This window comes from Lemur catta, chromosome 3, assembly GCF_020740605.2.
Source record: "Lemur catta isolate mLemCat1 chromosome 3, mLemCat1.pri, whole genome shotgun sequence".
In the NCBI taxonomy this organism is placed as follows: domain Eukaryota; kingdom Metazoa; phylum Chordata; class Mammalia; order Primates; family Lemuridae; genus Lemur; species Lemur catta.
This window is the reverse complement of record NC_059130.1, coordinates 35,839,100-35,861,132: the sequence shown is the minus strand read 5'-3', so window position 1 is coordinate 35,861,132 and position 22,033 is coordinate 35,839,100.

The window sequence follows — 22,033 nt, the reverse complement described above, 5'->3', positions numbered from 1 at the left end:
GCAGGAAGGATTTTATTGAACAAAAAATATCAATTTTCTTTTCCTTTTATCCCTATAACCATAGTCTTTAGATAAAAATAAAATAAATAAAATAAAATAAAATGCAAAGAAAGACTGCCAGGCAGGAAAGGACCCAAAGGCAACCCACTAAAATGAGTGACTTTACTCTGTTCTGGGGAAGGAAATGAAGCTGATCAACTCGATCTGGCTCACTTCAGGCTGTATCAGTTGAATGCCTTCTGTGTGGCAAGGGGTGTATTTAATGTCTAAAAGGATGGAGGTGCACATAAGAGGGAGAAAGAGAGAGAATACTTACGCCACACATATTTAACATACAGAATAGTTTTACCTTACCATAGTAGGGAACTTCAAAAGCAACACCACTGCATACAAAGTTTCCAGGGCACAAAGTTTCAGTTAGGCAGGAAGAATACATTCTAGAGATCTATCAGACAGCTTAGTGACTATATAGTTAATAATAATGTATCACATACTTAAAAATTGTGAAAAGAGTAGATCTTAAGTGTTCTCATCAAGAAAAAAATAAATAGTATGTGCGGTGATGGCCATGTTAATTAGCTTGATTGTGGTAATCATTTCACCTGTATACATGTATCAAACCATCCATTGTATGCCATAAATACATACAATTTTTTATTTGTCAATTATACCTTAATAAATCTGGATGGGTCAGGGGGAACTTTTTTAAGTCACCATGGATTTACCCTTTCTTCTCAGACAGTAAGACCTTTCCATCTAAATAAGGGAAGTTGTGTAGGAAGAATTGTATTAATTCACTCATTCAACAAATACTTATAAAGCACCCATTACATATGAGGCCTAGGGTAGTTGGGGATACATCAATGAGCACATAAACACAAATCACTCCTTTATGGATCTGATGTTTTAGTGCAACTTTTGAAATAACTAAATTATGTAACATGTTCAAGGATGAGTGAGTGTCACAGTGGAGAAAAAAGCCAGGCATAGGGTCAGGGAAGGCCTCATGAGGGACACATTTAAGCAAAGACTTTGAAGGAAGCAAGGGAACAAGTCCTGTGGGTGTCTAAGCATTCCAGGCAAATGGACTAGCAAGGGCCTAGCTACGTTTTGAGAACAGCAAGGAACCCAGTGAATCTAGGAAAAAGTCAGCAAGGGGGAAGTGAGGTATAGATGAAAGGAAAAAAGGCAAAAATGAATGTAAGTAACAGTAAAGATGGTGTTGATTCTGCATAAGCCCAGGAACTGCTGGAATGGAGCTGAGCAGGCATGTCATCTGACCCAGGCTCATGGTGCTCTCAGGCTGCTGGATGAGAAGGAACTGTCAGGGATAAGGAGAGCTGGGAGAGGAGCTGGGACCAGGAGTAGCAAAGGCCATGGTGGGAAGATATTGGGCTGTGGACATGCCTTGAAGGTACAGCCAGCATAAGCCACCTGCCACATTGGGTCTTGAGTTTGTGTGATAAGTGGAGGTGAGGACAACTCTAAGGATTATGGCCTGACAAACTGAAGTCATTATTGACTAAGATAAGGAAGATTTCAGCAAATGGCAGGTGTGGGGAGAAAGATTGGGAATTTGGTTTGTACGTATGAAGTTTTTTTTTTTTTAAATTATTGTTTGTTTTTTTTTAATTCTTTTTTTGGCATATTGTGGGGGTACAAAAGTTTAGGTTACATATATTGCCCTTACCCCCCAACTCCCCCTAGTCAGAGCTTCAAACATGTCCATCCCCTAGACAGTGTGCATCGCACTCATTATGTATGTATACACCCCTCCCCTCCCCACCCACATCTGCCCGACACCCAATCAATGTTATTCCTAAATGTGCTCTTAGGTGATGATCAGTGAAACCAATTTGATGGTGAGTACATGTGGTGCTTATTTTTCCATTCTTGGGATACTTCACTTAGTAGAATGGGTTCCAACTCTTTCCAATAAAATACAAGAGGTGCTATATCACCATTGTTTCTTATAGCTAAGTAGTACTCCATGGTGTACATATACCACATTTTATTAATCCACTCATGTATTGATGGGCACTTAGGTTGTTTCCACATCTTCGCAATTGTGAATTGTGCTGCTATAAAAACATTCGGGTGCACATATCTTTGTTATAGAATGTCTTTTGTTCTTTTGGGTAGATGCCCAGTAATGGGATTGCTGGATCAAATGGTAGGTCTACTTGTATCTGTTGAAGGTATCTCCATATTGCTTTCCACAGAGGTTGCACTAGTTTGCAGTCCCACCAGCAGTGTATGAGTGTTCCTGTCTCTCTACATCCACACCAACATTTGTTGGTTTGGGACTTTTTGATAAAGGCCATTCTCACTGGAGATAAGTGATATCTCATTGTGGTTTTGATTTGCATTTCCCTGATGATTAGAGATGTTGAGCATTTTTTCATATGTTTGTTGGCCATTCTTCTGTCTTCTTTTCAAAAATTTCTGTTCACATACTTTGCCCACTTTTTGATAGGATTGTTTGATTTTTTTCTTGCTGATTTTCCTGAGTTCTATTTAGAAGTTTAGAATCTAAATAGATTCTAGTTATCAGTTCTTTATCGGATGTGTAGCATGCAAAATTTTTTTCCCATATTGTAGGTTGTCTATTTACTCTTGTGACAGTTTTTGTGGCTGTGCAGAAGCTTTTTAATTTAATCAGGTCCCACTATTTATTTTTGTTGTTGCTGGGATTGCCTTTGGGGTCTTCTTCATAAATTCTTTGCCTAGGCCAATGTCTATAAGAGTCTTTTCCATATTTTCTTCTAGAATTCTAATAGTTTCACTCCTAAGGTTTAAGTCTGTTATCCACCGTGATTTGATTTTTGTGAGAGGTGAAAGGTGTGGGTCCTGTTTCAATCTTCTACATGTGGCTATCCAGTTTTCCCAGCACCATTTATTGAATAAGGATTCTTTTCCCCAGAGTATGTTTTTGTCTGCTTTGTCAAAGATTAGATGGCAATATGAGGATGGTTTTATATCTGGATTCTCGATTCTGGTCCACTGGTCTATGTCCCTGTTCTTGTGCCAATACCAAGCTGTTTTAATAACCACAGCCTTGTCATATAGTTTGAAGTCTGGTAAATTAATACCTCCCATTTTGTTCTTATTCCTTAAAATTGCTTTTGCTAAACGGGGTCTTCTCTGGTTTCATACAAAGCGTAAAATTATTTTTTCTATATCTGTGAAAAATGATTTTGGTAATTTAATAAGAATTGCATTGAATTTGTAGATCACTTTAGGTAGTATAGACATTTTAACAATGTTGATTCTTCCAATCCATGAGCATGGTAAGGTTTTCCACCTGTTTAGGTGCTCTGCGATTTCCTTCCTCAGTGTTTCATAGTTCTCCCTGTAGAAGTCTTTTACCTCCTTAGTTAAATATATTCCTAGGTACTTTATTTTCTATGTTGCTATCGTGAAGGGTACTGAGTGTTTGATTTGGTTCTCAGTTTGGCTGTTATTGGCATATATGAATGCCTCTGATTTGTGTGTATTGATTTTGTATCCTGAGACTCTACTGAATTCATTTATCAGTTCCAGGAGTCTCTTGGTTGAATCCTTGGGGTTTTCTAGATATAACATCATATCATCCACAAACAGTGAGAGTTTGATCTCTTCTGTCCCCATTTGGACACCCTTGATTCTGCTCTCTTGCCTGATTGCTTTCGCAAGGACTTCCAGCACTATGTTGAATAGCAGTAGGGAAAGTGGGCAACCTCGTCTTGTTCCAGTTCTAATGGGAAGGCTTTCAATTTTTCTTATTCAGTATGATGTTGGCTGTGGGTTTGTCACATATGGCTTTTATCATTTTTAGGTAGGCCCCATCTATGCCTATTTTGTTAAGGATTCTTATCATAAAAGGGTGTTGAATTTTGTCAAATGCTTTTTCTGCGTCTATTGAGAGGATCATATGGTCTTTGTTTTGGCTTCTGTTTATGTGGTGTATTACATTTATAGATTTGCATATGTTGAACCATCTCTGCATCTCTAGGATGAAGCCCACTTGGTCATGATGGATTACTTTCTTGATAAGCACCTGGATTCGATTTGCTAGGATTTTATTGAGAATTTTTGCATCTATATTCCTGAGGGATATTGGTCTGCAGTTTTCTATTTTTGTTGTGTCCTTTCCTGGTTTTGGTATTAGAGTTATGTTGGCTTCATGAAATGTGTTGGGGAGGATTCCATATTTCTCGATGTTGTGGAATGACGTTTGTAGGATAGGCACCCGTTCTTCTTTGTAGGTGTGGTAAAATTTGGGTGTAAAGCCATCTGGTCCTGGGCTTTTCTTTTGGGGGAGGTTTTTTATTGCTGTTTCGATTTCAGTTCTTAATATTGGTCTGTTCAGGAATTCTATTTTTTCCTGGTTGAGCCTAGGGAGGTTGTGTGTTTTTAAAAATGTGTCCATTTCCTCCACATTTTTCAATTTGTGTGCATAAAGGTTTTTGTAGAATTCATAGATGATATCTCATATCTCTGTGGCATCAGTTGTAATTTCTCCTTTCATGTTCCTGATGGAGGTTATTAGAGATTTTTCTTTTCTGATCTTAGTTAGTCTAGCCAAAGGTGTGTCAATTTTGTTTATCCTTTCAAAGAACCAACTTTTTGTTTTATTAATCTCCTGTACTGTTTTCCTGTTGTCCACTTCATTTAGTTCTGATTTCATCTTATTAATTTCACTCCTTCTGCTGGGTTTGGGATCAGTCTGTTTTTATTTCTCCAACTCTTTGAGTCTATTCATTAGGTTGTCTATTTGTAAATGTTCTGTCTTTTTGATATAAGCATCTATGGAAATAAACTTTCCTCTTAGGAGTGTGTTAGCTGTGTCCCACAGATTTTGATAACTTGTGTCTCCATTGTCATTTAGTTCAAAGAATCTTTTGATTTCTGTCTTGATTTCCTCATTTATGAAATGATCATTCAGGAGAAGGTTGTTTAGCTTCCACACCTTTGAGTAGAAATGAGAATTTCTGTTAGCGTTGATTTCTATGTTTATTCCACTGTGATCTGAGAAGATGCATGGTATAATTTCTATTTTTTAAAATTTTTTAAGACATGCTTTGTGTCCTAGAATATGGTCAATCCTAGAGAATGTCCCATTAGCTGATGAGAAGAACGTATATTCAGTGGATTTTGGATAGAATGTCCTATAAATGTCAGTCAGGCCCATTTGTTCTAGTGTTCTGTTTAAGTCCATTATTTCTTTGTTTATTTTCTGTTTGGAAGATCTGTCCTGTGCTGTCAACGGGGTGTTGAAGTCTCCAGCTATTATGGTGTTGCTGTTTATCATTTGGTTTAGTTCAAGTAGGGTTTGCTTTATGAATCTGGGTTCACCTAAGTTGGGTGCATACATATTAATTATAGTTACGTCTTCTTGTTGAACTGTACCCTTCACCATTATATAGTGACCATCTTTGTCTCTCATTACTTTTGTTGATTTAAAAACTAAGTTATCTGAAATTAAAACTGCCATGCCAGCCTTCTTTTGGCTTCCATTTGCTTGAAATATAGATTTCCATCCCTTTATTTTCAGTCTAGATGCATCTTTGCAGGTTAGATGAATTTCCTGGAGACAGCAGATACTTGGCTTGTATTTTTTTATCCATTGGGCCAGCCTATGTCTCTTGAGTGGGGAGTTCAAGCCATTCACATTTATTGAGAGAACTGATAGGCAGGTCAGCTTTGTGTTCATCCTGTTGGGTAGAACTTCATTGCTATGTTTTCTCTCTTGGGCCATTGTGGTATCTGGCCTTTGGTCTTTAGCTTTTGAGTAGTTTTACATTTGTGAGTGTTTCTTGTGCTGGTCCATGTGCAACTCTGTTTTGAGTACTTCTTGGAGGGCTGGTCTTTTCTTGGTGAATTCCCTCAGTCTTTGTTTATCTGAGAATGTCTTTTTTTTTTTTTTTTAGACAGAGTCTTCGCTCTGCCTGGGCTAGAGTGCCGTGGCATCAGCCTAGCTCACAGCAACCTCAAACTCCTGGGCTCAAGTGATCCTCCTGCCTCAGCCTCCTGAGTAGGTGGGACTACAGGCATGCGCCACCATGCCTGGCTAATTTTTTCTATATAATTTTAGTTGGCCAGATAATTTCTTTCTATTTTTAGTAGAGACGGGGTCTTGGTCTTGCTCTGGTCTTGAACTCCTGAGCTGAAACGATCCTCCCGCCTAGGCCTCCCAGAGTGCTAGGATTACAGGCATGAGCCACTGTGCCCAGCCCTGAGAATGTCTTAATTTCTCCTTTGTGTACAAAACTTAGCTTTGCTGGGTACAAGATTCTAGGCTGGGCATTATTCTTTTGCAGAAGAGTGATGATGGGCCCCAGTCTCTTCTTGCTTGTAAGGTTTCAGATGAGAAATCTGGTATTATTTGGATGGGCTTTCCTTTGTATGTTACTTGTTTCTTTTGTCTTACAGCTCAAAGAAGTGCCTCTTTAGTGGATATTTTGGTCAGTCTGATGACTGCATGATGTGGTGTCTTCCTATTTGCAATGAATCTCCCAGGAGTCCTTTGGGCTTCTTGTACTTGTATATCTAGATTTTTAGCAAGGCCTGGGAAATTTTCCTCAATTATATCTTCAAATAGCTTATCCAACCCTTGCGTATTTTCTTCTTCTCCCTCAGGAATGCCCATAACTCTCACGTTAGGCTTCTTCACATAATCCCACATTTCTTGCAGACTCTGGTCTTTTCTCTTATTTCTTTGTTCTATCTCTGTGACTGCCTTATTTAATTGAAAGATGTTATCTTCGATCTTTGAGATTCTTTCTTCTGTTTGATCTATCCTGCTCTTGAGGCTTTCCACTGTGTTTTGTAGTTCCCTGAATAAATTCTTCATTTTCAGGAGTTCGGTTTGAGTTTTCTTTAATATTTCAATTTCTTTAGTGAATTTTTCTTCCAAGTCCTGGATTTTTTTTGTGGTTTCTTTGTGTTGGTTATCCATTTTTTCTTGCATATCATTCAGTTTTCTGATGATCCATGTTTGAAATTCTTCTGTCATTTTGGTGTTCTGAGTTTGGTTAATGTCCATTGCTAGAGTGCTGGTGTTTCTTTTTGGGGGTGTGCTTTCTGTTTGATTCTTCATACTTCCAGAGTTCTCTCTCTGATTCCTTCCCATCTGGATCAGCTGCTGCTTCTTGCCTTTAGATTTTCATTTGGATGATGATGCTTAGTCTCTGAGCTACTAGGTGGTGTTTGTGGGTGAGATTTGACCACACCCTATATGATGAGTCAGTAGATGCAGTAAAAGTGTGTGCAGAATGACCTCCCTGTCAGTAGGTGGCGCTTGCTTGGAGGGGCAGGCTGCAGTGTTGTTTGTGGGTCCTGTAACAACCTCTCCTTCCTCTGGAGAGACACTCTAGTGCCTCACATGGTGAGTGGGGCCCTGGTACTTCCAGGTGTGTCCTTATTCTGCACCTTAGTGGGGGCAGGTCAGGGAGTGAGTCTGGGCAGAGCTGTGTTGGGTGAGCCTGCCCTCAAGCTCCACAGATGCTGCTAGCAGAGAGTCAAAGGTCTGTTCTTTGCCTCTAGGCAAAGCTGCCAGGGAGGGGCTGAAATGGCCCCTCTCATCAGGAAAGTCTGCGTGTGGGGTTGGGGCTGTCTGAGACCTACAGTCTAGACCAGGCCTTGCTCCTTTCCACCCTCCCCTATTCTGCAGCATCTCCGGGGCCTCTGTCAGCAGGCAGGACCTCAAGCCAGTGGATCTACCCTGGCTGTCATGCAGGCCAGGAGGTTCCCTGCCCAGGATCGCAGCCTGGGCTGGGCCCACGGCCTACCTGTGAGAGGAGGGTTGCCCCTCAGGCAGGCTGATCTGCCCCTGAAGGCACACACACTCAGCAGGGTCATTCACAGATAACCCTTCTGTGCCCCAGGGCAATGCGATTAACGCCTGAGTGTATGGGATCTGGTCTGCAGGCCTGTCTCCTGGGCCCTGGAGATCAGTACCTGACCCTTCCAGGGAGAGGAGTGCTGGTCTCAAGTACCCCACAGGGTGCCCAGGCTGGATCAGTGTCTGTCTGCCTCAGGATTTGCCCTGCTTTCCTGGAGTCACCAGGCAAGCAGCACCTGGGAGGGCGGGTGGGTAGGGAGCTCACAATCTGCTCAGTCTGCTGTAGATCCCCAAAAGGAGAGGTCCCATTCCCTGCAGATGGCTCCGGGTGGTGGCTAAATTGTCTCTCTCAGCAGTGGCTGGTAGGCAAAGGGGGAGGGGAGAATGAAGCAATATGGCACTTGCTGATTGGCTAGGATCTGCAGATCCGGAGGTGCCCCGAGGGAGCTGGGAGCCTGGTGCCCCCTCCGCAAGAGGCTCACGGCTCACTGGCGGTGGTCGTCTCTGGGATGGTGTGGGCAGGTCTCTCAGCTCAGGAGCCCACCCGCAGTCCAAAATGCAAGGGACTACCCTTGTTGCTGGTCTCCAAGCCTTTCGGGGGCCTTTCTCCTCCCAGTTCTCCTCTGCAGCTTTTTCGTGTGGAGTCTCCTGTAGTTTCAGGCACTCTTCCTTCCAACCCTCGTCTGATCTATGTTCATCTGCCTGACTATTTTTTTCACTGTCTTCTAAAATCTGTCTTTCTTGCAGAGACACTCTGGCTGGCGGTTTTTCTTGTCCGCCATCTTGATTCTTCTCGAAGTTGTTTTGTTTTTAAGAGACATGGTCTTGCCATATTGCCCAGGCTGGTCTTGAACTCCTGGGCTCCAACTCCTGGGCTCAAGCAATGCTCCCATCTCAGCCTTCCCAGTAGCTGGGACTACTGGTGGCCTCACCATGCCTGTCTAGTACTTAGGAAGTTATAGTTACCTATAAGGTATCAGAGAGGAAATATTGGGTAGACAATTGAACATACAAGTCTGGAGCTGAGTGGGAGGTGCTGGTGAGAGACGTAAGTTAGAGTTTCAGCTGCACATGGATGAAGGATGAGAAGACCCAGGAAGGAGCAAAGAGCAAGAAAAAGAGAAGCCCAAAGACTTAACTTGCAGACTCCAATGTTAAATGAAAACGACAGACATTTTAAGAGTTAGAAATTATTAAATAAGGGCTGGGCACTGTGGCTCATGCCTGTAATCCTAGCACTTTGGGAGGCCAAGGCAGGAGGATAGCTTGAGCCCGGGAGTTCGAGGCTGCAGTGAACTATGATCCCACCACTGAACTCCAGCCTGGATGACAGAGTGAGACAATGTCTCTAAAAAAAAAGAGAGAGAGAAAAAAAAGAAAGAAGTTATTAAATAAGGTCAAATATCAGATTACAGACCAGACACTGGGAAGGAAGAAATGGAAAAGATACCAAATACCCTGCCTATGTGAGTAAGAGCTTACCCCCACAGGTACGTAGCACCTGCCTGCACAGTTCACCACTTAGGCCCATCTGAATTTGAAACAGTCCTTGTCTCCTTTGTGTACCACGTGGCCAGTTAGCTGACATGGCACTGTGGCCACCCTATTTTAAGGGCACCAGGTTCTGCCTATTTTCTAACTGATTGCCCCTTTTGTTTCTGTTGCTGGGGTGGATTTCCAAAAAAGAAGGCAGAGCAGCCATGGTAAACAAAATAGGCTAGGTAGTCATGCAGGGGGGCGATGTGTGTCCTCAGCACACAGCCCTGAACCAAACAGGCGAGTTTTCTTTGTCTAGCGTACCCACTGGACCCGGACATTGATCTGGTTGTGTCTGGTAACACACTTGTCCGGAGTTAGTTTTGCCTGATAAAGCCCATGTGTGTTCCTTCCAAGCTTACTAGAACTAAAGGGGCAGCCGTAGAAGTTTTAGGGCTTGGTTTTAACCAATAATGTAACTCTAGTCAGCAATTTCCTTTTAAAAAGTATTAACATATCTTGTTTCTGCCTTAGGAAGAAAACTTCTCTCTTGGATCCTCTGAATATATGGCTCATATAGTTAACTGTTTCAAAAGACAAGATGACAAATTCTAAGCCAACAGTGGGAGTTCGGAGGCCAGACCTGACCAGGGAGGCATCTGCTCTTGGAGACCTAAAAAAGGCTGTGTAGACTTCATTAAAGGAAAGCAGTAGTTAATATTTATTATTTCCCCAGAGCACGTTCTGGCGGGGGGTGGGTGGGTGGAAGATGGCTTTGTGCTGAAAGGAGCCTACATTTGATCCTGATAGCTCTACCTGCCTGTGCAAATCATTTTATTTCTTTTTTTTTTCCTTTTTGATTTATTTTATTTTTTTTAATTTCAGCATATTATGGGGGTACAAAAGTTTAGGTTACGTCTATTGTCCTTACCGCCCCACCAGTCCATCTGCTAGATGGTGTGCATCACACTCATTTCTGACCTTGAATCCCCTCCTCTGTAAAATGTGCATATTACTTTGCTAGGGCTGCCATAACAAGGCCACACAGATCGGGTGGTTTAAACAACAGAAATTTATCTTCTCACAGTCTTAGAGACCAGAAGTATGAGATCAATCTGTTGATAGGGCTGGTTTCTCCTGAGGCCTCTCTCCTTGTAGATGCCGTCTTCTCCCTGTGTCTTCACAGTCTTCCCTCTATGTGTGTCTGTGTGCTAAATATTGTACTAGGGCCTACCATAATGACTTCGTTTTAACTTAACTACTTTCTAAAGACCCTGTTTCCAAATCAGGTCACATTCTGAGGCATTGGGGGTTAGGACTTCAACATATGAGCTTCAGGGAGACACAATTCAGCCTATAACCATGTGGATAATGCTACTTGTAGAGAGTATTCAATTATGCTTATGCTATGTGAATATGTATTATACATACATAATAATATATTATGTATTGAGAATTATACCTAATAATCAGTTTTCTGTTCTGTTTCTAAATGTTTGTTGCTTGAACACAAAAAAATTTTTACCTAAAGTGCCCATGATCTAAGAGGACTTTGACTTTTTATGATTATACTGTGAGACCAAATATGGGTGCTCATAAAAGAAGCTTATATCTAAATTTTTTAAGATATGGTGATATTTTAATAATTTTATTTGGGATTATTTTGGGTCTTCTTGGAAGCAATGAAAGTGTTCTGAAAAGAAGCAGCAACATATGGGTCAGGAGAGAGAGCTACTGAATTCAGAAAATACAAGATTAATTGTTTAAGGATTATGATCAAAAGGGCCAGTCCACCTGAATTCAGCTGTAGCTTTGCCATTTGTTAATTGTGTCATTTTAACCCTCAACAAATATTAGCTCCCTTTTCCTCGACCGGTGTGGTAACATGCTCCAGGGACAGAATATTGCACTAGTCATTTTTGGAAAATAGACAATTTTATGAATTGAAAATTCAACAATTGTGTTTTTTTTTCTCTAGAGAATCAAGGCACAAAGTAAATAATCAATAAACGTTGGATAGATGAGTGCATCTCTGGGTAGATGGATTGATCGACCAGTGGATAGACAGATAAGCAAAATAATACAAAAACATATGAAGATCTTTTTTCTTTTTTTTGAGTCTCACTTGATCTAACTCTGGCCAAATATCAACATGGCTGGTGAAGTCAAAAGGAGAGCTCACCCCTCCTCCTTCCACTCTCACACACTCCTCCAAGACAGTTGCTGTGGAGTAGATGCTGCTTAGGTTACATTTCTGTCTTAAAGCTGTGCTGCCTTTCGATCCCTCAGCCGTGTAGCTGTGGCTGATTCAGACAGGCACTGCCATGAGATCTGGTGGGATCCTCACCCCCTCTCAAAACCTGCTTCCCACCTAGTAAAAGACACTATCCCTCCTACACTGAGCATCTAGAGTCATGTGCAGTGGACATCCCCGTCAGGTCCTGGCAGAGTTGTTCATAGGACTCTACAAGCAACCTGATCCCCCCGAGGTTTCAGGATGAGAAAGGCAGTTTTCTAACTTAACCCAAATAGTCTTCATCTGAGCTTTAAGCCACCTTGTACTTAATTTGCATATTCTTTCCTTCCCTCCTCTCCAAAAGTTCCCTAAGACTCTGGACCCCCAGATATCCAATGCTTGTGCCAATCCATTTTTTTATCCAGTTTCTAAGGCAGTTCTGGCCCCTAATGAAGCTCAGCTTTTCCTGCACTCTTCTAGTCTAGCATTGGGCAAACCTAATATGGTAGTTGACCTCCCAGACAGCCCCAGTGATCCCACCTCTTAGAATCCATGCCATGTGTAGTCCCTGCCCAGACTGAGTAGGGATGACCCAAGTAACCAGTAGGATGCTGCAGAAATCACAGAATGTGACTTTCCAGTCTTATGAAGGCAACTACCACGTCAAGAGAACACTCAAGCAGACTTGTGGAGAGGCACACATGGCAAAGAACTGAGGCCTCCTGCCAACAGCCATATGAGTGAGCCATCTTGAAGCCAAGCCTTCAGAAGACTCCAGCTCCAGCCGGCATCCTGACTGCAGTCTCATGAGTCAGAACCACCCAATTAAGCTGCTCCCTGGCCCGGTGGTGGCTCATGCCTGTAATTCCAGTACTTTGGGAAGCCAAGGTGGGAGGATTGCTTGAGGCCAGGAATTTAAGACTAGCCTGGACAACACAGTGAGACCCTATCTCTTAAAAAAAAATTAGCTAAACTTGGTGGCACATGCCTGTAGTCCCAGCTACTTGAGAGACTGAGACAAGAGGATTTCCTGAGCCCCGGAGTTTGAAGTTTCAGTGAGCTGTCATGCCACTGCACTCCAGCCTGGGCAACAGAGCAAGACCCTGTCTTTAAACACATAACATAATAATAGTAATAATAAGCTGCTGCCAAATTCCTAACCCACAGAAATTGGGAGATAATAAATGTCTGTTGTTTTAAGCCACCAAATGCTGGGTGGATTTGTTAGGTGGCAATAGGTAACTAATATACTTCCCAAGCTGCTCAAACCTTAATGGTAGACATCATCTGTCCTTGAAACTCATTTGCATCATTCTGCCATCTCCCCTCATGGCTAGAAGCAAAATTCTTGACTCTTCCTGTTTCAAAGCTCTCTCCTTGTCCCTAAGCCCACCCACTGGAAACCAATGGATGGATAAGTCTTTTTTGCAAGGTGTCGGGGAGCTCAGGGTGTCAGCTCTTTCTCTCACTTCCCCAGGTCCTCACTATGCTCTCTAATTCAAGTGTCCCCAAGAAAATGATCTTCGGGAATCCTGTTTGTTTAATACTGAGTTATCTCTCTTTTACTATGTAGAATAAGAACAGACATAATTTTCACAAAGGAAGTTAACTGAGATGTGTGTGTATGTCCTATCCTGACATGACACTATCCTGCTTTGGTCAAATGTGCTGATGAATGGCATGGAATTATCCTGAGCCTTTTCTTGCATCTAGTTCTTCTGATCCTGAGAAATTTTTTTGGTTTTGGGTTTTTTGTTTTGTTTTGTTTCATTTTGTTTTTTTGAGACAGAGTGTATTCATGGGTTAGAGGGCTTGGGTGACATCACAGCTCACTGCAGCCTCAAATGCCTAGACTCAAGCGATTCTCCTACCTCAGCCTCCGGAGTAGCTGGGACTACAGGTGCGTACCGCAATGCCTGGCTGATTTTTCTATCTTTGGTAGAGACAGGATCTCACTCTTACTCAGGCTGGTCTTGAACTCCTGACCTCAAGCAATCCTCCTACCAAACCGCCAGGATTTCAGGTGTGAGCCACTGCTTTTTAAATGACTGGTTGAATTCATGGGTGCTGTGTTTGGTCCAAGAATGCAGAACTGGATTAGGCTGAGAAGAGACGAGGATGCTATCTATACCCATTGACTGAGATGACTGGCCACTAATAAAGTATCTGTCTCCAATAAGATTGTTCCACTAACGCTGATTCTCAACCTTTATCTACACCAAGATGCCAGAGGCCATGCCTACAGCATAACTCTGTAGTAGTAGCTCAGCAGGTTGGGGTGGTAACTGGTGGATATGGCCTTCTTTTTCCCATCCTATCCACCTCCCTCCAGGGTACAACTAAACATATTTTAAAGTGATGTGTGTAGTTCCCAGGTGACTTTGATATTCTTCTTAACATCTGAGAATCTCTACAATCAAGTGATGCTAACATACCCTTGGGCCCCAGAGAACAAGACAGGTTATTTCAGTTCTAGGAAATCTGTTGCTTATGAATAGTTTGTGTTCTAAGAGCTTCTTGCTCTATCCTTGTAAAATGCTTTGTACTTCTTGGTAGCCGGAGACTGACTGAGGCACAATATTATTACAGAAGCAAACAGAGTAATTCCAGGCATCTTTTCAAAGTAGATACAGCAAACAGGTATTTTTGATGGTTTTAAGGATCTGAAATTCTTTGTTCTTCTAAAATCCTCCTAAATTGAACAGGGAGAGGGAATGCTTGGGTTTCAATGGCCTGAAAAGGCTAACTTTTTTTTTTTTTTTTTTGAGACAGAATCTCACTTTATTGCCCAGGCTAGAGTGAGTGCCGTGGCGTCAGCCTAGCTCACAGCAACCTCAAATTCCTGGGCTTAAGCGATCCTACTGCCTCAGCCTCCCGAGTAGCTGGGACTACAGGCAGGCACCACCATGCCCGGCTAATTTTTTCTATATATGTTTTTAGTTGGCCGGATAATTTCTTTCTATTTTTAGTAGAGACGAGGTCTCCTCTTGCTCAGGCTGGTCTCAAACTCCTGACCTCCAGTGATCCACCCGCCTTGGCCTCCCAGAGTGCTAGGATTACAGGCGTGAACCACCTCGCCCAGCCAAAAGGCTAACTTTTGACTTTGGTTCCTCAGCACAGCCTTCCCAATGGACTCCTGCAGGAGCGCCAGCCGGTTGCAGGCTTTCTAATCCCTGGAGAGGAAAATAAAAATGAACTTCCTTTGTCAAAGGTGAAAATAAAGAAAACCAGAATGTGTGCCTGAATAGAAAATGAAGCCCGCCTCATCTCTCAGTGACACGCCTTAGTGATGGATTTCAGACTGTACCTGAGTGAGAAAAAAATTCATAGTTAAACTGAAATTTTTTTTTTCTTTTTTGTGTCCCCATCCTCTATGTATGTGATAGTTAAAAAATAAATAAATGTGCTATTGTGACCAGTTTCCACTAGTCTGGAATATAAATATATAAAAATACACATATAAAATATGTAAAATAATACAGACAGATCTAGATTCATTTAATACATATTTATTGAATGTCAACCATATGGTGCCCATATGGATTAAATGCTGGGAATTGAACAGTACACAAAACAAGCATAGTCCTTTTTCTCATGAAGCATTCAGATGATAAGGAAACAGATAATATTAAACTACAACTTGAGTAAAATGTTAGGGAAGAAAAATAAAAGGTGATGGAGGGCTGCCTAAGGGCAGCCCGTTGCTTTAGTTTTACAATTGCTTCTTCAATGCCTGGAATAATGCCAGGCACATAGTAGGAACTTATGTGTATAGAATGATTTAATGAATATTCACTATGAGAAAGATAATAGACAATTTCAATTGCAGGAAGTCTGGGTAAGGTGTGACATGTAAACCCCCCGGGGGAAAGATAAGCAGGGATTATTCACATGAAGGGAACGGAATGAGAGAGAGCATTCCAGGAAGAAACTAAAAGCCATGCTTTTAAAAGTTAAAGGACACAAATCACAATGAAGCTATTTCCATCTTGAATCACATCAAATAACGCAAAGAAAAACCCCACCCTTAAAAAGTAATAACTACAAGAGATGCAAAAAGGCATAGGTAAAAATACAATACTAAAGGGAAAGATTTTTTTATGTTTTTTTAATAATTTTTTTTTTTTTTTTTGAGAGACAGAGTCTCGCTTTGTTGCCTGAGCTAGAGTGAGTGCCGTGGCATCAGCCTTGCTCACAGCAACCTCAAACTCCTGGGCTTAAGCGATCCTCCTGCTTCAGCCTCCCGAGTAGCTGGGACTACAGGCATGTGCCACCATGCCCGGCTAATTTTTTTTCTATATATATATATTTTAGTTGGCCAGATCATTTCTCTCTATTTTTAGTAGAGACGGGGTCTCACTCTTGCTCTGGCTGGTCTTGAACTCCTGACCTTGAGTGATCCACCTGCCTCGGCCTCCCAGAGTGCTAGGATTACAGGCGTGAGCCACCACGCCCGGCCAATAATTTTTTTTTTAATTCAGCATATTATGGGGGTACAAATGTTTAGGTTACATATATTGCCCTTGCTCCACCCGAGTCACATCGTCAAGCATGTCCATCCCCCAGATGGTGCGCACTGCACCCATTAGGTGTGACTATACCCATCCCCTCCTGCCCCCTCCCATCTAACCGACACCTGATGAATGTTATTACTATATATGCACTGAAGTTTTGATCAGTTAACACCAATTTGATGGTGAGTACATGTGGTGCTTGTTTTTCCATTCTTGTGATACTTAGTAGAATGGGCTCCATCTCTATCCAGGATGATACAAGAGGTGCTAGATCACCATTGTTTTTTGTGGCCGAGTAGAACTCCATGGTATACATACACCACAGTTTATTAATCCACTCGTATATTGATGGGCACTGGAATTGTTTCCACATCTTTGCAATTGTGAATTGTGCTGCTATAAACATTCAAGTGCAGATATCTTTTTTATAGAATGTCTTTTGTTCTTTTGGGTAGATGCCCAGTAATGGGATTGCTGGATCAAATGGTAGGTCTACTTGTGTCTCTTTGAGGTATCTCCATATTACTTTCCACAGAGGTTGCACTAGTTTGCAGTCCCACCAGCAGTGTATGGGTGTTCTTGTTTCTCCTCATCCATGCCAATGTTTATTGTTTTGGGACTTTTTGATAAAGGCCATTCTCACTGGAGATAAGTGATATCTCATTGTGGTTTTGATTTGCATTTCCCTGATGATTAGAGATGTTGAGCATTTTTTCATATGTTTGTTGGCCATTCTTCTGTCTTCTTTTGAAAAGTTTATATTCATGTCCTTTGCCCACTTTTTGATAGGGTTGTTTGATTTTTTCTTGCTGATTTTCCTGAGTTCTCAATAGATTCTAGTTATCAGCCCTTTATTGGATGTGTAGCATGCAAAAATTTTTTCCCATTCTGTAGCTTGTCTATTTCCTCTTATGACAGTTTCTTTGGCTGTGCAGAAGCTTTTTAATTTGATCAGGTCCCATTTATTTATTTTTGTTGTTGCTGTGATTGCCTTTGGGGTCTTCTTCATAAGTTCTTTACCTAGGCCAATGTCTGTAAGAGTTTTTGCATATTTTCTTCTAGAATTCTAATAGTTTCACACCTTAGGTTTAAGTCTCTTATCCACTGTGATTTGATTTTTGTGAGAGGTGAAAGGTGTGGATCCTGTTTCCCAGCACCATTTATTGAATAAGGATTCTTTCCCCCAGAGTATGTTTTTGTATGCTTTGTCAAAGATTAGATGGCTATATGAGGATGGTTTCATATCTGGATTCTCAGTTCTGTTCCACTGGTCTGTGTCCCTATTCTTGTGCCAATACCAAGCTGATTTAATAACCACAGCCTTGTACTATAGTTTGAAGTCTGGTAAATTAATACCTTCCACTTTGTTCTTATTGTCTAAAATTGCTTTTGCTAAATGAGATCTTCTCTGGTTTCATACAAAATGTAAAATTATTTTTTCTATACCTGTGAAAAATGATGTTGGTAATTTAATAGGGATTGCATTGAATCTGTAGATCACTTTAGGTAGTATAGACACTTTAACAATATTGATTCTTCCGATCTATGAGAACATGGTATGGTTTTCCACCTGTTTACATGCTCTGCTATCATAAGAGGTTATTTTGAAGACCTCTATGCAAATGAATTTGAAAATTAAAAAAAATGAAATGCACCAGGCCTAGATGGTTTCAGAGGGAAATTCTACCAAAACTTCAAAGATAAGGTAGTCTCTAAATTGTTCCAGAACAAATGAAGGAAATTTTCCTGATTCTTTTTATGAACCAAGTATAACATTGAAAAATAAAACTGCCAACCAATATCTCATATTAAAATTGAGGCAAAATTTCAAAATAAAATAATTATAAACAGAACTCAACATCACATGAAGCATATAATACATCATGACCACGTGGGAATTATTCCAGCAATTCAAGGCCCCATAAACAAAGTTAAAATACAATTGGCAAATGGGGAGAAAATACTATATTATAGTATATGTCACAGCTAAAGGGCTAATCGTCCTCACATACAAAACACTATTTAAAAACTGAAGGAACAAAAGATCAAAAACCTGAAAAACAATAGACAAATGACACAATTTTAGCAATTTACACAAAGATATAAATATGGTCCTTAAATATACAAAAAGATGTTCAATCTCAGCCATCATAAGAGCAATGCAAACCAAAACAATACTGTGATACATGTAAAGGATGGGAAACATATACCATAGAAACACCAATCAAACAGTCACCAGAAGAAATCTAGGGTGGCTAAATTCACATCAGACAAAGTAGACTTCAGAACTAAGAAAATTACCACAGACACAAAGGAAAAATACATAATGATAAAAGTGTTCATTCGCCAAGAAAATAAGCACCCAAGAAAACCACTGTAAAATACAAAAAGAAAAAAACTAATAGACTTGAAAGAAAAAAATTAAGTCCACAATTATACTTGGACATTTCAATATTTTTCTTTCAGCATTGATAGAACAAGTAGATGGAAAACAGCAAAGATGTAGAAAAACTGAATGATAACATCAACCAATTGGATCCATATTTATATCTTTGTGTAAATTGCTAAAATTGTGTCATTTGTCTATTGTTTTTCAGGTTTTTGATTTTTTGTTCCTTCAGTTTTTAAATAGTGTTTTGTATGTGAGGAAGATTAGCCCTTTAGCTGTGACATATACTATAATATAGTATTTTCTCCCCATTTGCCATACTTGGTTCATCTATAAATTGACATTTATAGATCATTCCAACCAACAACAGTAGAATACATTTTTTTAAAGTACACATAAAATACTTACCAAGATAGACCATATTCTATGTTTATCCTCTGACTATAATAGAATTAAATTAAAAATCAGTAACAGAAAGATATCTGGAAAATCTCCAATTATTTGAAAATTAAACAGCTTACTTCTGAATAACCCATCAGTCAAAGTCTTTCAAAAAAATTAGAAACCATTTTTAAGTAAATGAAAATGAAAATACAACATATCAAAATCTGTAGCATACAGACTCACCAACATGCTGAGAGAAATTTACAGCATTTTTATAGAGAAATTTAGAGCACTGAACAACTATATTAGAAAACTAATATTTCTAGCCAGGTAGGGAGACACAGGCCTGTAATCCCAGCTATTTGGGAGGCTGAGGTCAGAGGATTGTTAGAGTCTAGGAGTTCAAGACCAGCCTGGGCAACATAGCAACACCTGGGCAAAAAAAAAAAAAAAAAAAGAAAGAAAGAAAGAAAGAAGAGAAAACACTAACATTTCTAAGCTTCCACCTTAAGAAGCTAGAAAAAGAAGATCCTAATATGACTTAGAGACTTTGTCCAGCTTTTATTTTCCTAAAAATCTTTGTATAATAGGGACAATGTTATTCTTTCCCTACGTAGCTGGGTTTGTGCTCTCAACTCAATAAAAATCATTTATTACTTAGGGCTCATACATGGTTGGTAAAGTTATATGGGAAAACAAGGGAATTATTAACATAGAAGTCAGGATATATAGTAACCTCTTGAGAGGAATCTGTAAGGAATGTCTGAGATGCTGGTAACCTTCACCATCTTAACCTGAATGTTGAGAATGCACATGCTCATTTTATTGTTCTGGTCAAACTATACATTTACCTTTATGTACTTTTGTATACAGAAGTAAATGTGTATAACTCTTAGATATAACTGTAAAGTAAATGTGTACATTTACCTTTATGTACTATGTAAAGGTAAATTATATACAAGATATATTTTCTCATTTTGAAATTTGAAAAAATACAAAATAAAATGTATTAAACACAGAATTTTTCTGGCTCAGTCTCTACTCATCTCAGGAACAACCTCCTATGACCACAAAACATACCCCCAAGAACTGCTTGAACTTCACAGTTCTTACTTCTAAGTAAGATAATATTTTTGATCAGATTATTTTTTCCTGTTACTTAAACAGAATAAAGAGGGAATGATTCTTCCACAAATAAGTGATGTAGCCATCTGGGTTTGCAGCCCATCTGGTGAGCACCATTGTTGCTCACCAGATAGACTCCGGAGTGATGTACTGATTTGTAAGTCACTATGCACCAGTTAAAAACGTGGCAATGCCTTGGTCCTGTGTCCATACTTAGGCTGCAGGGAAGGCTGGAAAAACAAATAACATTTTAAGTTTCTATAGGAGAGGAGATTTCTGCCTCAAAGATGGTGGATTCCACAAACTTAGGAAGAGAATACAGAACTGGGTGCAAAAAGTGTGAAAATAAAATGTCTACTATTGGCAAATTTTGTATGCCAAAGGTCATTGTGTCATGGACCTGGATGAAATTAGCAAGGGGAGAAGATTGGGAGGTTTAGGACTAAGCACTGAGGAACCCCAACATATAATTGCCACATTGAAGACTGACCTGTGGAGGAGAATGACAAGGGACCCCTGGAATCCCAGGAAGCAAACCAGCAGGGCCAAGTGTGCTGAAAACAGTGGAAGAGAACGCTTCGTGACGCAGGAGTGGCCAAGAGTGTGAGAGGCTGCTGAGAGGTCAACTAAGACAAGTGTGGGGACAAAAGTTTTTTGAAGGTTCATGTTCCGTTTGAAAAGTTCTACAACAATCCCATATGAGTATTCAACTGTTAACAAAAGTACTTTCCTATCTTTTTAACCCAGTCTGTAAAGCATGATGTCACCTCTGCAAAGAACCAGGTGGCATTCCTTAGGACATCCAGATACCCCATTGCTCTGCAAAGCTATGCAAGGAGCTAGTGTGCTGATATGTGTCTGCTCCTTGCAAATTGTCACGGACAAAGAACATTTTCTGGATAAATAGCTGCTTGCCAGGTGCCAGAAGCTGTGCCAGTTGCTCCAGTAGAAATGCCACAATTACCATAACAGCACTTGCAGTTGGAACCACAACCTGATAATTGTAAATCCGCAGTGATTTCCCCATGACTCAGCTACCTTCTTCACAGGCTATTTAGGGAACTGTCAGTGGGCTGTGATTAGAATCAGGCACTTCTTCACTTTCCAAGTCACTGGTGGTGACTTGTCCCTTCAGGGGTGGGGAGTGGCTGTGGGTTCACTCACTTAATGAAGAAGTTTCCCCCAGGTTTGTCCAACCACAAAAACTCTCACCCCACATGGCAGGAGCCAGTTGCTGAGGACATCTATTCCAATGACACATTTAGGAATGGGGGGAATAACCACTAGCATGTCTACAGACCTGCTGAGCCCACTGTGAGGACTTGGGCCACAACTCCTGCAGTCCTCTAATATCCAGGAACCCCTACCTTAAGCAGGAGAAACAAAGGCATTTTCAGTATCCAAGTACATGTGGTAACTCAAAAAATCCAGTATTAAGTAGCACACTGGAAGGATGAATATCTCCTTGTAAGGTTTCTTTGAAGTAGCAGGCACTGGAGAAAGAAAGATGAGCAGAGTTGAAAGGGATAAGTAAAGAGGCTTTATTGGAGCGCTCCCAGGTGGGGGTAACGAGTCCTGAGAGAGGGACCCAGGCGAGCCTAATGGGACCCACGGAGTGGTACCAGAGAGGCCGCCCCGCCCAGCAGTCTGAGTGGGTTTATATAGGTTCTTAGGACTGGAGGATGGGAGTTTCTTTGGCCAGGAGATGTTGGTGTGAGGAGTGAGGAATTTCTTTGTTTCAGCTTTGGGGCGGGTATTGAGGGATAGGAGGGGCTTCTTCTTTTTTCATTAGGGAAGGGAGGGGTACCTGTCACCAGCCTTACACTCCCCTTCTCCAGTGAATGTCTGTCTCTTTAGGGAAGACCTGGAAGAAAACTGCAGTATACACTTGAAGCCACATCATAGGGAACTTCTTCAGGAGGATCCGGGATCCTCTGCAACCAACATACCTCAGGTCTGTGACTCAGCTTCATGAGAGACCACGATTCCCCACTGTGATGATTTGGTTGGGCAGGCTGAGGATGGGCACCAATTCTTTGGTATTCCTCAGCATTCCTCCACTTGGGAGGTAGCCTCCATGTCCC